This window comes from Thalassophryne amazonica, chromosome 22 (assembly GCF_902500255.1).
Source record: "Thalassophryne amazonica chromosome 22, fThaAma1.1, whole genome shotgun sequence".
Taxonomy (NCBI): Eukaryota; Metazoa; Chordata; class Actinopteri; order Batrachoidiformes; family Batrachoididae; genus Thalassophryne; species Thalassophryne amazonica.
Window position 1 is genome coordinate 35,339,988 of NC_047124.1, and position 16,011 is coordinate 35,355,998.

The following is a 16,011-nucleotide window of genomic DNA, read 5'->3' on the forward strand; positions in this document are numbered from 1 at the left end:
CTGAGGGACAGTTTGAGTCCTGTGTCCCTGTGGTACTGAGGGACAGTTTGAATTCTGTGTCCCTGTGGTACTGAGGGACAGTTTGAGTCCTGTGTCCCTGTGGTACTGAGGGACAGTTTGAATTCTGTGTCCCTGTGGTACTGAGGGACAGTTTGAGTTCTGTGTCCCTGTGGTACTGGGGGACAGTTTGAGTTCTGTGTCCCTGTGGTACTGAGGGACAGTTTGAGTCCTGTGTCCCTGTGGTACTGGGGGACAGTTTGAGTTATTATATACACAGATTTTTGTTTCCTCATTTAATTTTATTTCATTAATACTTTTCTTGTTTTTTCTCTTGTCCTGTGTTCCAACTTTTGATCAATAAAAGATTTCAATTCAATTTATATTTATTGCACCAAATCACAACAGTGCTGCCTCATGGGGCTTCATGTGGGTAAGGTCTAACCTACCAACCCTCCTGAGTGGTAAGAAAAGACTCTCGCTGGTGATGATGGGGAAGAAACCCCCGTCAGACCAGACTCAGAGGGGTGACCCACTGCTAACCAGACCATTCTAACAGTGGAGCACAGCAGTGGAGGTGGGAGGTTGCTGCAGCCATGCCGCGTGGCCTCCCGGAGGGGGGGGGGGGGGAGTGGCAAGTGTGGAGGATGGGGTGGGGGGGGGGTGCATCCTTGTGAGCAGGTGGTTCATATCAGTCCCTGTCCGTGTGTGTGTAGAGTCTGTGGGGAAGGGCAGATGAGAAAGGGTGCCATGAGGAAACACAAGCGGGGCATTTTGACCTTCAGTAGCTGATAAGGCTGCTGTGTTCGGGTTAGGCAGAGAAGCACAGAGCCAAATGCAGCTTCTCTTAACTATCCACATCCAATTGTGTAAATGAATATTCACTGATCTCTAACATCAATACCTTTGCAGGGCAGACAGCTGACAAAGACAATAATTTATTCTCTAGAAAGGCACCCCTGGTGGGGTATGAGAGAACTACATACATATAAAACAATACATATAAAATAACAAATAGAAGCATGCAATCACAGACAATACAGGCGATTCAGACATACACAATAATAAAATAAAATAGAAAAGAAAAAAGAAAGAAAAAAATAAATAAAAGGAAAAAGAAATAATAGTAATAATAAAAATTTAAATAATAATAATAAATAAAATAAATACAATAATAATAATAATGATAATGATAATAATAATATTAATAATAATAATAATAATATGCAGTTTACACTTTCTATATGGAGAACCAAATTTGTTCAAGTACACTCAACAAAAATATAAACGCAACACTTTTGGTTTTGCTCCCATTTTGTGTGAGATGAACTCAAAGATCTAAAACTTTTTCCACATACACAATATCACCATTTCCCTCAAATATTGTTCACAAACCAGTCTAAATCTGTGATAGTGAGCACTACTCCTTTGCTGAGATAATCCATCCCACCTCACAGGTGTGCCATATCAGGATGCTGATTAGACACCATGATTAGTGCACAGGTGTGCCTTAGACTGCCCACAATAAAAGGCCACTCTGAAAGGTGCAGTTTTGTTTTATTGGGGGGGATATCAGTCAGTATCTGGTGTGACCACCATTTGCCTCATGCAGTGCAACACATCTCCTTCGCATAGAGTTGATCAGGTTGTCAGTTGTGGCCTGTGGAATGTTGGTCCACTCCTCTTCAATGGCTGTGCGAAGTTGCTGGATATTGGCAGGAACTGGTACACGCTGTCGTATACGCCGGTCCAGGGCATCCCAAACATGCTCAATGGGTGACATGTCCGGTGAGTATGCCGGCCATGCATGAACTGGGACATTTTCAACTTCCAAGAATTGTGTACAGATCCTTGCAACATGGGGCCGTGCATTATCCTGCTGCAACATGAGGTGATGTTCTTGGATGTATGGCACAACAATGGGCCTCAGGATCTCATCACGGTATCTCTGTGCATTCAAAATGCCATCAATAAAATGCACCTGTGTTCTTCATCCATAACAGACGCCTGCCCATACCATAACCCCACCGCCACCATGGGCCACTCGATCCACAACACTGACATCAGAAAACAGCTCACCCACACGATGCCACACATGCTGTCTGCCATCTGCCCTGGACAGTGTGAACCGGGATTCATCCGTGAAGAGAACACCTCTCCAATGTGCCAAACGCCAGCAAATGTGAGCATTTGCCCACTCAAGTCGGTTACGACGACGAACTGGAGTCAGGTCGAGACCCCGATGAGGATGACGAGCATGCAGATGAGCTTCCCTGAGATGGTTTCTGACAGTTTGTGCAGAAATTCTTTGGTTATGCAAACCGATTGTTTCAGCAGCTGTCCGAGTGGCTGGTCTCAGACGATCTTGGAGGTGAACATGCTGGATGTGGAGGTCCTGGGCTGGTGTGGTTACACGTGGTCTGCGGTTGTGAGGCTGGTTGGATGTACTGCCAACTTCTCTGAAATGCCTTTGGAGACGGCTTATGGTAGAGAAATGAACATTCAATACACGAGCAACAGCTCTGGTTGACATTCCTGCTGTCAGCATGCCAACTGCACGCTCCCTCAAATCTTGCGACATCTGTGGCATTGTGCTGTGAGATAAAACTGCACCTTTCAGAGTGGCCTTTTATTGTGGGCAGTCTAAGGCACACCTGTGCACTAATCATGGTGTCTAATCAGCATCTTGATATGGCACACCTGTGAGGTGGGATGGATTATCTCAGCAAAGGAGAAGTGCTCACTATCACAGATTTAGACTGGTTTGTGAACAATATTTGAGGGAAATGGTGATATTGTGTATGTGGAAAAAGTTTTAGATCTTTGAGTTCATCTCATACAAAATGGGAGCAAAACCAAAAGTGTTGCGTTTATATTTTTGTTGAGTGTAGATGTTAATTACATGAAGTACAGCTTCATAATATACAATAATAATAAAATGTAAGTAGATTATGCCATGGTGCGAAGACCTTTATACAAGGGGAAAAAAGAAAGGGGGGGGGGGGAAAAGAAATAGGTCTGAGAATTAGTGTTTTTATGGGCTTCAGCCACATAATCAGGGTTCAGGAGATGACACGACTAGAAATAACGAGCAACACTCTAGCCAAAGTATTTACAGAGAGCTAAGCATATGTAGTAACAAAAACAAAAAGTATGTACAGAAAAAAAGGAGCCATTTGCTTGACTAGTGTCATATTTGGTTGTGAGATTAGACAAAATTTGGTTGTGAGATTAGACAAAACCAACAGCTGAGATTACTTCCTCTAGAGAGGTGATAGGACTAGTTTACGGCAACATTAAATTTGTTAATAATAATGGTACAGAACTTAGCAAGGTTTGAAAGCTCTGAGGTGCAATTTGGGTTAAATAGTTCTTCAGTTTCACGGTATTGGGTCTCTTAAGGAAATATTTATTAAGAAATTTTTTACGTTCAGCTTTGAAGAAAAGACATTCAAAAATATAATGGAATTCATCACCAATGTGACGCCTGACACAAAGTGGACATTTCATGTCTAGGAATATTGGTGTAACGCCCTGTTGTTACTGGCAACTTGTTACAACATCTGAATTTGGTCAAATGTATCCTTTCCTAGTAAACGCAGATATTGCTCTAACCCTGGGGTATGCTTGAATATTCTGTATGATAAGTAGGCAGTTGAATTGTTAATTTCAGACAACAAGATTTGTTCAAAAATGTCACTGATTTTCTGTGCGACCGCTTTTTTGAACCAAGAGGGATTAATATTTTCTTCATGCCATAAAAAGGTCATACCAAGATTATCTAACAGCAATTTGATCTTCTGTATCCATGGGGTGGTATAAACATCACTGTTTGACATATTAAATAAGAGGCGATAAACAGTACAGGAAAGTTTCGAAATCTTGCTTGATTTTAGCCTTAGCCAGAAGTTTAATATTCGGTTTTCAATTACTTGTTGGACTTTTGTTCTACCCAATTCACAGAGTACCCTGTAATTTGGGGTGTTTTTATGTACCTTGAGAATATGCTTGCAAAATTTGAGGTGAAAAGTTTCAATGGCTTGGAAATTTTCGTGGCCCCATATCTCACTGCCATATGTTAATATAAGTAGGACAAGTTGATTAAAGAGTTCACAAAGGCTAAAGCCTGGGCTTTGCTCAACAAACTGAACATTGCTTGCCTTGCCTGAGAAGTTTGTTTGGCCATGGGTTTTTGAAAATGGTTGTTGTAATTAAACTTGCATCCCAGATATGTATAATCATCCACTATTTCTAGTTTATCATCACCAAAATTGAATTCTGATTTGTTTCTTACTTTGCCCCGCGAGAAAATTACTATTTTGGTTTTACTTGTATTCACAGAAAGATGCCAGTCATTACAGTATGAAAACACTGCATCTAGGGCCTTTTGCAGTTCTTTGGCACTTTCTGCCATGACGATGGTGTCATCAGCATATAATAATGAAAATATTTTCAAATAAACTTCATAAACTTAAGCCTAGCGTTAACAACTGCTGTAAAGCATTTACCAATGCAACTGAGTAGGGTTATACCTCTGTAATTATCTGGACTGTTAGGACATCCCTTGTTTTTATATAGAGGCTTAATGAGGCCCATCGTCCAATCAGATGGGATACAGCCTGTCTCTAACACAAGGTTAAAAAAATCTACAAGTAGTAGTTCCATGCATTCAGGACTGTTTTTTATTCTGTGTGCTTTATTGTTTTTGAGTTTTCTTATTTGGCGTCTAACTTCATCAGTCGTAAAAGGTTGGTTTAAATCTTCATTAATAGAGTGGCATATATTCCTTGGATCGAATTCTGGTCAATTGTTTCCGTCATGCTTCTGTCCTAATTTTTCAAAGTCTGCTTTAAAAGTTTCAACTGATATTTTACCTGTTGTTTCCTTACTTCTTTGGACATGTTTTAGCAAATTCCAATAGTCTTTGGGTTTGCTGCGTTTTAAGTCTCTTAAGTGTTTTTCAAAGTCTTGGCTGAATTCTTTCTTTGTTTTACAGTTAAGTTTCTTTAATTCCTTGCATTTAGCTTTTGTTTTACTTTTCAGGTATTCAGTTGGGGCTTTTCTGTATTCATTTTTAAGTTTAAAATACTCTGCTCTTAATTTTTCATTTTCCTTTCCGAACCAAGGTTTGTGGTTGGTCCTAACCTTTTTTCTTTTCATGTTACTTATGGTCGTCTCTCTGGTTATATTCTCAGATCTGGCAGGGAGCAGGTACAAATTACACAGGGTTTGTGAAAATTCATCCATTTTGGATTGTGACATATTGGTTACATCAAACTTATCAATAGTTTCACTTATGTCATACACATGGTTAATATTAAAAGAATCTAGATATCTCTGTTTACAACCATCAAACCATTTAGTTTTAATAATAGTTGGATTCATGGTCATTTCATTACTGATACAAAGTTCTGTTGTGCCATTCGTGGTATGTTGAATAAAGGTATGTTTCTTGATTTTGATTATTATCTTATCTTGATTTTGATTATTATAGCTGCTCCACGATGCATTCCAGCTTGTGTTTCAGTTCAAGAGTCAATGCATTCTGAGACTGTACAGCCTTGCGAACCTCAATAATCATGACGGACAGACGTGGGGTTATGGTTTTGGTGGCAGCTGTCTTGTCCAAAATTCTGGTAGATCAGGGCAGCGCATAATTCTGACAGCAGAAGCCCAACTACCATAAAGACAAATAAGAATAAATCCTCAACATAAATGGTAAATGGACTGCACTTATATAGCATTTTTCCATCTGTATCAGACGCTCAACGGCCTTTACAATAATGCCTCACATTCACCCCAATGTCAGGGTGCTGCCATACAAGGCGCTCACTACACACCGGGAGCAATAGAGGATTAAGGACCTTGCCCAAGGGCCCTTAGTGATTTTTTAGTCAGGCAGGGATTTGAACCAAGGATCTTCTGGTCTCAAGCCCAACACCTTAACCACTAGACCATCAACTCCCCCATCTTCCATGGAGAGTGGTGCCAAGCACACCACGCGTCACTCCTTCCAGGTATCGAGAACATAGCCAGTGGGATAGGTTTCTTCTGTGCATGCAGGGTCCCCCAGCCCTGATTTCCTTGTTGAAAAGATGGTCTTAATAGCTTTGAGAGACCAGCTGGTCAATTCCATGGTTATTCCGAATGCAATTCAAAGAATTCACATTCTGGTGAAGTCAGGACTTTGAAGGTTGGAGACAGAGATAGAGACAACAAGATGAGAGGAGGGAGGATGAGATGCGACCGCCCTCTCCGGAGTCTCAAGCTGAAGGTTACAAAGTTACAAGCAAAAAATGGGTGCAGATGATGATCGTAACTATTATGTAAAGCAAGTCTGATCAAGACGAACAAAGATGGATCAAGAAGTGAGTATGATGCTTCAAAATGCACCCTAATTTGCTATTTGGGATGAAACGAGAAGGAACAGGGCTCTGTGGAATAGCCCCATAAGAGCTGACTCCATGGAATTTATGGACCATGGCGTTAGTAATACCTCTTGATACCTCAAAATCTGCCAATTTCAGAAACGACAACCTACTGATGGTCATTAGCTTTGGGTAATAACTGAAAGAATAAGATCATGGATACAAGTGGCAGAAATGAGATTCCTCCGTTGGATATCTGGGCTGACACTCCAGGACAGGGTGAGAAGCTCTTCTATCCAGGAGGGACTCTGAGTAGAGCCACTACTTCTTCGTATGGAAAGGAGTCAGTTGAGGTGGTTCAGGCACCTGGAGAGGATGCTCCCTGGTCATCTCCCTAGCGAGGTCTTACGGGCACATCGAACTGGGAGGAGGCCCCGGGAAGAACCAGGACATGCTGGAGAGATGATATTTCCCAGCTGGCGTGGGAATGCTGTGGGATCCCCTGGGAAGAGTTACAGCACTCGGCTGAAGATAGGGAAGTGTGGCATGAGCTGAGTTTCCTCTGCTGCCACCGTGACCCAGACCCGGATAAGTGGCTGAAAATAAATGGATGAACCTCTGCCCTTTATATGTACCACAAAAAGAATATTTCTGTCAGTGTTGATGGCATTTGATCAAACATCAGGTTGAAGATTAATTACATCTTGAATACTGACTGAGTGCAGATGCCACAGATAAATGTACACACTCAAGCATGTACAACCCCTGGCAAAAATTATGGAATCAACGGCCTCGGAGGATGTTCATTCAGTTGTTTAATTTTGTAGAAAAAAAGCAGATCACAGACATGACACAAAACTAAAGTCATTTCAGATGGCAACTTTCTGGCTTTAAGAAACACTATAAGAAATCAAGAAAAAAAGATTGTGGCAGTCAGTAACAGTTACTTTTTTAGACCAAGCAGAGGAAAAAAATATGGAATCACTCAATTCTGAGGAAAAAATTATGGAATCACCCTGTAAATTTTCATCCCCAAAACTAACACCTGCATCATATCAGATCTGCTCGTTAGTCTGCATCTAAAAGGAGTGATCACACCTTGGAGAGCTGTTGCACCAAGTGGACTGACATGAATCATGGCTCCAACACGAGAGATGTCAATTGAAACAAAGGAGAGGATTATCAAACTCTAAAAAGAGGGTAAATCATCACGCAATGTTGCAAAAGATGTTGGTTGTTCACAGTCAGCTGTGTCTAAACTCTGGACCAAATACAAACAACATGGGAAGGTTATTAAAGGCAAACATACTGGTAGACCAAGGAAGACATCAAAGCGTCAAGACAGAAAACCTAAAGCAATATGTCTCAAAAATCGAAAAATGCACAACAAAACAAATGAGGAACGAATGGGAGGAAACTGGAGTCAACGTCTGTGACCGAACTGTAAGAAACCGCCTAAAGGAAATGGGATTTACATACAGAAAAGCTAAACGAAAGGCATTAACACCTAAACAGAAAAAAACAAGGTTACAATTCAGTGATGAATCTCGAATCTACATTGGGCAAGGTGATGATGCTGGAACTTTTGTTTGGTGCCTTTCCAATGAGATTTATAAAGATGACTGCCTGAAGAGACCATGTAAATTTCCACAGTCATTGATGATATGGGGCTGCATGTCAGGTAAAGGAACTGGGGAGATGGCTGTCATTACATCATCAATAAATGCACAAGTTTATGTTGATATTTTGGACAATTGAAAGGATGTTTGGGGATGATGAAATCATTTTTCAAGATGATAATGCATCTTGCCATAGAGCAAAAACTGCAAAAACATTCCTTGCAAAAAGACACATAGGGTCAATGTCAATGAGCAGATCTGATTTGATGCAGGTGTTAATTTGGGGGATGAAAATTTACAGGGTGATTCCATAATTTTTTCCTCAGAATTGAGTGATTCCATATTTTTTTCCTCTGCTTGGTCTAAAAAAGTAACCGTTACTGACTGCCACAATCTTTTTTTGTTGATTTCTTATAGTGTTTCTTAAAGCCAGAAAGTTGCCATTTGAAATGACTTTAATTTTGTGTCATGTCTGTGATCTGCTTTTTTTCTACAAAATTAAACAACTGAATGAACATCCTCTGAGGCCGGATTCCATAATTTTTGTCAGGGGTTGTAGTAGGAGCAAAAAAATCTGTTGTGGTTTGTCCTCTGCCCACATCCCGACGTTGTGAGTCACATGGCCCTTGTGGGGGCTCGGGAGGACATCCACATACGGCACAACTTGGCATTTCAAGTTTTATTTCACATGTTGCTGGTTAGTGACTGCAGCTCAGAGATGCCCAAGAACATTCTGTCCCCACATTATCAATTCAAATATAGAAAGAAAGCAACACTGATTACTACCAATGTTTGGGTTAATATAGTTCTACTGAGGACTAGTTTGCACCATGTGTCATGCTTAGTTACCGTGTTACAAGGTAACATGTCACATGTCACAGAATCCAATGGCTGTCATTCGTGTTTGACCTTTATTTTGGAGAACAAACATTCAACATGGTCAAAACTATTCCATTTATTAATCCTTTTTTTTTTTTCAACCAACAATTTGCATCATTTTTGACTGAAATTGAAGCAGCTTTTTTTGACCCCTGTACAAACTGAAACTGACCTCACTAGTGCCCCCTACCATGAGACAGGAGAACTGCATGCCTCACTTGGTGTGTTTTTGCAGCTGTTTTGTGATCGCTCAGCACATGAAACACACACACATACAGCTTTTGATAAAAAACACTGTACATTATGTACATCAGCTAAACTATGGAACTTAAGTTCATACAACCAAAGTTTTTGTCTATTTCAATGGCGACATACAGAGAGACAGTGAGACAGTCTAACTGCACAGCATGCCAGCAGTTAGTCCAGTGATTGAACAATCCAAGGTGAGGCACGGCAGGCTGATGTCAGGATTCGGCCCATTCTGGGCCTTGGTCAGGGTCTGATTGTCTTGCCCGGGTTTCTGCTTATCTTTTGCTTCTGTGTTTTATCATCTTGGTTATGCTCTGTTTATGATTAGTTTTGTTTCATTTATTTTCTGTGTATCTCTTGGTTGCCATGTATTTAGTTTTGTCTTAGTTCCTGTCCTGCCTGTAGTTTGTTTTTCTTTATTGCTTGTATTGCATTTGTATTCTTTTACTCGTGGTCCCCGTAGTTACTTCAGTTTTTGTTTATCACGTTTATTGTATTATTGTGTTATGCTTTAGTCACTGGTTTAGGTTAGTATTTATCTTCAGTGTTTTCATCTGTTTATGTTCCTTTAGTTATTTATTGCTTTCTCAGTTTATCATTTATTCCGTGTTGTACTTCATTCTATTCTTTTGTCACTGGTTTAGTTTTATGTCATTTATTTTCTGGTAAGCTTATAATCGGTTATGTCATTTACTTTTATACTTTAATCTGTATCATTTCTGTTCTGGTTTAGTCTTTGTTTTTGTTTTCTGTTTGTGTTTGCACTCTGTCTTTCACTGTAGTCATTAGTTGTTTTTCCCTTTACTCTTTAGCCACGTGGTGAGTTCTGTCTTAGCTAAGTTCTGCCTTTTATTTTCTGTGGCATTCAGTTCTTTTTGTCTCTCTTGGTTGTGGGTGGGGTCACTTGCACTCAGGGGTTTTGTCTTTTACACCCACCTGTCTTCCCTGTCTTGTCTGGCCACACCCCTTCCAGAACCTTCCCCACACCTGCTTCACATCACACCCTGATTACTCCCCTGGTATTTAAGCCCTCACAGTCCCTCACTTTCCTGCCAGTTTGTTGATCTTGTATCTTATCCTCGCGTCCAGTTTCTGTCTTGTTTGCCTTGTGATTTTGACCTTGCTTGTTTTTTCCAATCTCTGCCACACCGTGAACTTGACCCCTGCTTGTGTACTGTTCTATGAATCTGCCTCTTGTCTGCCTGTACCACCACCCCGCTGACTGCTATATTGTGTACCGCACCATTGCCTGTTTTTGATAAAGCCTTTTTATTACCTCTACATCTCAGCCTGCAGTTTGGATCATGTGTCCTACCACTTTCTGTGCCTCGTCGCACCCCATCATGACAGAACAAACTGGCCAGTACCAGGACACCGTGGGTTTGGACAAGAACCTGACTGCAATTAAGCAGATTTTTTCTGACCTCTCCTTCTTTGTTTCCGTGACTCCATCACCCCAAAAGTAAACTTCAACTATCTAGACCAAGCTTGGGAGCTGGTAGAGTCAAACCCATGGCTTTTTGATCTTTCCCGATATATTAGACCTAGACAAATTGTTTGCTACAAAGAAACTCCCCGCCTGGGTGACAAAGCTGGACCTCCACCTTCTATCCAGCTTCACACCTGCCGACAGCGATTCTGAGTGGTCAGATATGGATGAGGATGAATCATCTGAGGCAGATGGGTCAGCCCTCCAAGCCATGGCCACAGTATTTTTCAAGACTATTTTTTGAATTTCAGCACTGCACCAATCCGCGGGACAGGAAATGCATTTTTTTTTAGGTTAGATCCTGCTGGCAGAGCCTGAGATTGTGTCTGCATACCCAGAACTGACGCATATAAAAACAAGGTTGAAGACCCCACGGAATTTCTTTTTGAATCTGACATCTACCACCTCTGCTCAGACCAACCACTCACCATTACGCTGTCCGCCACTGCAGTAACGCCTGCTTATTTTTTCCCACTGACTTCTCAGCAGCGTCCCACTTTGACTCCAGCCTCGTCGCCTCCACCAGTTCCGGCTCCATGGCATTCCACAGTATGGGAACCAGCACAGCAGCCCCGGACAAGAAGGCTGACTCCACTGCTGAGATCCACGCAGAAGTCGGCTTCAGCTCTATTTCCTGCGGTGCCAGCTCCATGCAAGCTGCAGGCACTTCAGCCGCAGCACCCAGCTCTGACAAGCTCTGCGCCCCTAAAGTCTGAAGCGCCAACATTACCTGACCCCTTGACAGTGGAAAAATCCACAGAACCCTCAGCGCCACTTCTGGCATCTAAACCGACCATTAAGCCATCAGGAAATTCCATGTTGCTGCTGCAAATTGCAGTGCGCGAGCCCAGCGAATCAGCTACGGCACCTGTTGAGATGGCAGCAACACTCACGCCACTCATTCAAGCCACACCATCCTCGTCAGTTCCACTGGCCAAGGCTTCAGTGAGTACCATGATCAGCTTTGGCTTTCCCCTTTGGTGGAGGCGCTGGCCAAGCGCACTCCGCTGAGTTCTCCTGCTATGCTGACGTCATCAGAACTGCCTGCTCAGCGCCCCCTGAAGCTCTCACCTCCAGCAACGCCCACGATGCCTGCTCTGCCTTCAGTGAAGCTCATGTCACCTGGATTTCCTGCCACGCCCACATCCTCAGAGCCATCTCCTTCTGCCCAACCATCAGCAACATCCTTGAAGATGACCTCCAGAGATGCAAGCTACAGAACAGTTAGTCTCCCTTTGCTTTTTCTCATTTTTATGCTTTTTTTTAATCTGTCTACTCCATTATGTAAGCAGTTGGTTGCCCCACTTTCTGCTCTGGTTTGGTTTCCTCACAATGTATGCACCCAGTTTTTGTGTCTTAAGTTTATTTTGTTTTTCTGTTCCCTTTTTAGCTTGTGTGTGTGTAAGAAACAAGTAGACTGCCCGCAATGTTGTTTAGTGGATAATCCTCCCATGTGTTGTTTGAAATTGTCTGGGTGGAAGGACCCTCTGTATTTGCTTCGTTGGGCCCCCAGTTCCTTGAGTTCATATATCAAGCAGTGTTTTCCTTCTCCCCATAGTATTTCTTCTAGTTTGTTGGGTGTCTGGAAGTCATTTCTACATTTTTCTTAATTTTTATGGTTTCCAATAAGAAAGATTCTTTTCTCATTTCAGAATGCTGTTTTCCCTTCACATGGTTCTGTTTTTGATTCATTTGTTTCTGGTTTTCCCCCAAGTTGGTCCTGCTGGCTTTCCCACTTCTTGTGCTTGTCTAGAGAATGGTTCTGGGTCCCAAGCAAGGCTTTTGCCAGTTTATTTGATTCCAATTACCTTCTTTAAGTAAACGCTTCTTTGCCTCAGGTGGTTCTCGTTTGGTTAAATTCTGCACTCCATGCAGTATTTTCATTAGTTCATTTGTCTCCCATGGCACTCACAATGTTGCTGTTAGTTGATCTTTTATTTCTTTTGTTCCCTCTTTTGGTACTTCCGCACCTGCCTTCCTCGTTGTTTTTTTGTTGGTCTGTTTTTTGTGGTCTCTGGCATGAGTTACATTTTAGGTCCTTATAGTCTGGGTGCTTCTGGTCCATATTCACAGTGTGATTTGTCAGTTTTACCTCATTTCTGCTTCCTGGGTTTTTTGGAGTGTTTTGATCTGCGACAAACTCAGTCTGCTCTCCATCCCTGTCGTCAATTCTCTCGTCATACCAACCGCCGCTGCTCTTGTAAAGCTGTCACCCATCAGATTTCAGTTACTTGTTCTGAGCTTAGTCCCTGTCCTGCCCCTGACGCTACTATGATTCCTGACCACACTTATGGCACACCCTCTGTTGTCTCTTCACACTCTACTAGGCCTAGTGGCTGCCTTCCGGACTCCCACGTGACCCGGCATAGGCCTCCTGACTGACCCCCTGGTGATTTTTTTGTCCTTCAAACTGCCACATGGTTTTCCACTTGGTATTCCTGGTTTTTTAGACAGGTCCCTGCCTTATTGTGTACCGAACCATTGCCTGTTTTTTGATAGCCTTTTTATTACCTCTACACCTCAGCCTGCGAGTCTGCATCATGTGTCCTGCCACTTTCTGTGCCTCGCCACACCCCATCATGACCGCTGCTGCCTCTCTGCATGTCTCTTCTCAGTATTTGAATGGCAAATATGAAAATTCAGCGATTTTGAATAAAAAATAATCTAAAACTGAAGTTAAAAGGAAAATAACTTTATCATACAAATAACTGGATAAATATAACCATTTATTTTATTTTTTTATTTTACATTTTTTTTCTTTCCATGATGACACAGCCTCACCTGCCTCACCTGACTGCACATCATTGGACAGCAGTATGAAAATAAGGGTTTTGTACATTAATGGCCATACAGTGGGGGAAATAAGTATTTGATCCACTGTCAGTTTTGCAGGTTTTCCCACCTACTAATCTGTAATTTTTATCATAGGTACACTTCAACTGTGACAGCCATCCATCCATCCATCCATTTTCTTCCGCTTTATCCGGAGTCGGGTCGCGGGGGCAGCAGTTCAAGCAAAGCCACCCAGACCTCCCAATCCACACACACCTCCCCCAGCTCCTCCAGGGGAACCCCAAGGCGTTCCCAAGCCAGCCGAGAGATGTAGTCCCTCCAGCGTGTCCTGGGTCTTCCCCGGGGCCTCCTCCCAATGGGACGTGCCCGGAACACCTCTCCAGCGAGGCGTCCATGGGGCATCCGGAAAAGATGCCCGAGCCACCTCAACTGACTCCTTTCGACATGGAGGAGCAGCGGCTCGACTCCGAGCTCCTCCCGAGTGACCGAGCTCCTCACCCTATCTCTAAGGGAGCGCCCAACCACCCTGCGGAGGAAACTCATCTCGGCCGCTTGTACTCGCGATCTCGTTCTTTCGGTCATGAGCCAAATCTCATGACCATAGGTGAGGATTGGAACGTAGATCGATCGGTAAATCGAGAGCTTTGCCCCCCTCCTCAGCTCTCTCCACCACGACTGTCCGATACAGCGACCGCATCACTGCAGATGCTGCACCGATCCGTCTATCGATCTCACGCTCCATCCGTCCCTCACTCGTGAACAAGACCCCGAGATACTTAAACTCCGCCACTTGAGGCAAGGACACTCCACCGACCTGAAGAGGGCAAAGCACCTTTTTCCGGTAGAGAACCATGGCCTCGGATTTGGAGGTGCTGATTTTCATTACGGACGCTTCACACTCGGCTGTAAACCACCCCAGTGCACGCTGAAGGTCCTGATTTGATGAAGCCAACAGAACCACATCGTCCGCAAACAGCAGAGACGAGATTCTGTGGTTCCCAAACCAGACCCCCTCTACACCCTGGCTGCGCCTGGAAATTCTGTCCATAAAAATAATGAACAGAACCGGTGACACAGGGCAGCCCTGGCGAAGGCCAACGTGCACTGGAAACAGGTTTGACTTACTACCGGCATAGCCCTTAGCAAAGGACCCCAGACCCCATACTCCCGGAGCACTCCCCACAGGGTGCCCCGAGGGACACGGTCGAACGCCTTCTCCAGATCCACAAAACACATGTGGACTAGTTGGGCAAACTCCCATGAACCCTCGAGCACCCGATGGAGCGTGTAGAGCTGGTCCAGTGTGCCGCGACCAGGACGAAAACCACACTGCTCCTCCTGAATCCGAGGTTCGACCATCAGTCGAATCCTCCTCTCCAGTACTCTGGAATAGACCTTACCGGGGAGGCTGAGGAGTGTGATCCCCCTATAGTTGGAACACACCCTCCGGTCCCCCTTCTTAAACAGAGGGACCACCACCCCGGTCTGCCAATCCAGAGGCACTGTCCCCAGCCGTCATGCGATGTTGCAGAGGCGTGTCAGCCAAGACAGTCCCACAACATCCAGAGACTTAAGGTACTCAGGACGGATTTCATCCACTCCAGGAGCCTTGCCACCGAGGAGCTTTCTAACCACCTCGGTGACTTTGGCCTGGGTAATGGATGAGTCTGCCTCTGAGTCCCCAGTCTCTGCTTCCTCTTCGGAAGACGTGATGATGGGATTGAGGAGATCCTCGAAGTACTCCTTCCACCGCCCGACAACATTCCCAGTCAGGGTCAACAGCTCCCCACCCGCACCGTAAACAGTGCTGTTGGAGAGCTGCTTCCGCCTCCTGAGGTGTCGGACGGTTTGCCAGAATCTCTTCGAGGCCGACCGATAGTCCTCCTCCATGGCTTCCCCGAACTCCTCCCAGACCCGAGTTTTTGCCTCTGCGACCGCATGGGCTGCGGCATGCTTGGACCGCCGGTACCTGTCAGCTGCCTCTGGGGTCCCACCTACCAACAAAGATAAGTAGGACTCCTTTTTCAGCTTGTGAGAGACCAAATCTAAAAACAACAACAACAAAAAAAACAATCACATTGTATGATTTTTAAATAATTAATTTGCATTTTATTGCATGAAATAAGTATTTGATCCCCTACAAAAACAGACCTTAACGATTGGTACAGGAACCTTTGTTTGCAGTTACAGAGGTCAGACATTTCCTGTTGTTCTTGACCAAGTTTGCACACAACAACTGAGTTTCAGCTCCCTCCAAAGATTTTGTATTGTGTTCTGGTCTGGAGACTGGCTCCGCCACTCTAGGACCATGAAATGCTTCTTACGGAGCCCCTCCTTAGTTGCCCTGGCTGTGTGTTTGGGGTCACTGTCATGCTCCATGACAGCATCATGTGTTACTAATGTAATCTTTGTGACTGTGGTCCCAGCTCTCTTCAGGTCATTGACCAGGTCCTCCTGTGTAGTTCTGAGCTTTCTCAGAATCATCCTTACCCCACAAAGTGAGATCTTGCATGGAATCCCAGACCGAGGGAGATTGACAGTCATCTTGTATTTCTTCCACTTTCTATAATAAATAATCATAACAGTTGCTGTCTTCTACCAAGCTGCTTGCCTGTTG

The 16,011-nt window shown here is 43.7% G+C and overlaps 1 protein-coding gene across 1 annotated transcript in view; it reads left to right on the top strand.

Moving 5' to 3' along the window:
- Window positions 1-16,011, top strand: part of sult4a1 (sulfotransferase family 4A, member 1) — a 73,453-nt gene that overhangs the window by 33,048 nt on the left and 24,394 nt on the right. The gene's annotated exons all lie outside the window — the stretch shown is intronic.